General features: G+C 43.7%; 1 long non-coding RNA gene across 1 annotated transcript in view; it reads left to right on the top strand.

The window, feature by feature from the left end:
• The first annotated feature begins 797 nt into the window (after positions 1 to 797).
• Positions 798 to 2,311, top strand: part of LOC116080720 — a 7,930-nt gene continuing 6,416 nt past the window's right edge. The window contains exon 1 of the long non-coding RNA XR_004114568.1: positions 798 to 828. This is a non-coding gene — a long non-coding RNA (uncharacterized LOC116080720). The remainder of the gene's footprint in view (positions 829 to 2,311) is intronic.

Raw genomic sequence — 2,311 nt, 5'->3', positions numbered from 1 at the left:
ATAGTTTGGTTAGAATTTTTTTGTATTTGTCATTGAAAAAATGTAGAAACAAGATTAATGAGGCAGGGAGCAAATAATAACACCAGGCAGATGATTAGGAAAGGAGTTACAAACGGGAGTATCCACTTCCAAATGGGGTTTTCAAAAATCTCAGAACTGGAGGTCTCACAGTCTCTGACATTTTTTATGTCTGACTGTAGCTCCTGGATTTTATTTATTATCCCTGATTGGTTGACGTAGAAGCAGTATTCTTCTTGGAGGAACAGGCAAAGACCACCTTCTTTAGCTGTCAGGAGATCTAGTCCCCGTCTGTTTTGAAGCACCACAGCTGTCAAAGAATCGATCTGTTTTTGGATAGTAAGCACAGTTTCAGACATTTTTTGAAAATCACTTTGAAACTGAGAAGTGAATGTATTATATTCGATCATGGAAGTTGTTATCCCTGCAACTCCAGTACCAACACCTATGGCTATTCTTGTAGCAACCAAGAGTGGCACAACTTGGACTGCCCTCTTATGTTGGGCAGCTATCATATCTACAACTGGGATTGGCAGGGGCTCGTTTCCTGTGGACTCCCTCCCCACAGGCCTGACAGTGAAACAGTGCCACGGGGCGGGGCTGCGGCTGCCCACCTGTTGAGCAAAACCTGGTTCCAATTACATTTGAAAGCTCCACCCCCACAGAGTAACAAGGAAGTCGCTGATTGGACTATCACACAGACATCTTGTGGGGGGAGTGGTTTATGCCCCAGGTATTCTACCTGTTGAGGGAACAAAGGGGATTCATTAAATTCAGAATGGCTGAGCAGATAAGTCTTCTATCTAACAGGTACCTTCCACATAGGTAGATATTTCTGTGGCCACTCTCTCCTATCTCTTTCTATCTACTTCTAACTCCTATTACCAGAAGAACCCTTTCTTTTATTAACGTTGGCACAGGCAGCCAACAGTTTCCCTGGATTACTCCCAGTTCAGGGAAAAGAAGAACTAATGTGCAAACTCCTGACCAGCTAGCATGTAGGCAATGATATGCCTGAGTTCCACAAAAAATTGACATGTTTTGGATTATAGGGCATTGTGGCAAAGATGATATATCAAGGGTTATGGTTCTATTGCAGTCTAGGGAGCTTAGCATTTTTACTTAATGAGTCCCAAAGACTTTAAAACAGGTTACCACGCCAAAGAGAGGGACAGAGGTAAGGTATGGAGTCATGGCGCACTGGAGCCAGGGCAGCTGACAAAGGGTAAGGTAATGTTACTTGGCAGTATCACCAGAGATGCTGTAAGTGACAATTGTGTGTTAGTTCCAGGGGGTACACATAACCAGCACTCTTTAAAGTGTCCAGGTCTGGTGACATTACAGAGTTGGTATGTTGAGGTCAAAGTCTGAAGTAAAAGGCAAAATGACAAGTTAGTACCATTTATGAGAGGTGATGTCAAAGAGATAAGGACCTCAGAGGAGTGTTTGATTATCTCCCCTACCTTTTTGATGTCCAGGGGTTGGGCAATTGAGATATATTTTCTCTGAATATGGATGGTACTTACTGGGGCCCCAGGCTGATTTTTACAATAGAGCTTACCAACAACTCCTGTCTCCCACCTGGAATCCCATGGGTCTTGTATGTAGAAAAAGAGTGTCTTGCGATGTTGGTAGAAGAAATGATTGATCCATGATCCTAGCATATTTATTTGACAAGACCAATATGGGCAGCCCCCATATTTGTCTGGCCATTTTCTACAATAATCTTCTGACTGGTCAAAGAGAAAGCAAGTATAGAGATCATAATATTTAGATGGGATTACAGATACCGGGATGATAGCAATTTGGATTGGTTCCTGGCATCCGGTTATGGAGCAGTTTCCTGACCATATTTGGAAAGACTGTTATCTGTGGGGGTTTCTTGAACCTCGAATCCCCAGATATAAGGGCTACCCTGGATAGAAATGAACAGCAGGGGGAGGATGAGAAGCCCATGTCTCATCCAGTGAGGTTGAGCTCAGATGTTGGAGTGGAGTCTCATTTTCTGGGACTGGGGACAAGGTGGGTGGTCTTGTTGTCCTCTGGAGCTTAATAGAGCATGGTCCTGTTAAGATTGATGTGTATGAAGAAGAGTCATTTTTAGGTGGAGGAATGAAAGGTTTAAGGTGAGACAGATGGACCCAATGAGAGAGTTCCTCGAGTTTAGCAGCTGTAGGGGTCACAAGAATTACTTTAAAAGGGCTGTGCCACTTGAAAGAGAGAGATGAGGGCCGATGACCTGGAGAGGATAGAAGGACTTGGTCTCCAATGTTGATAGGTAGTGGATAGGAGA

The sequence above is a fragment of the Mastomys coucha genome, unplaced genomic scaffold (assembly GCF_008632895.1).
Source record: "Mastomys coucha isolate ucsf_1 unplaced genomic scaffold, UCSF_Mcou_1 pScaffold6, whole genome shotgun sequence".
Taxonomy (NCBI): Eukaryota; Metazoa; Chordata; class Mammalia; order Rodentia; family Muridae; genus Mastomys; species Mastomys coucha.
This window is presented reverse-complemented; position numbering and strand designations above follow the sequence as displayed.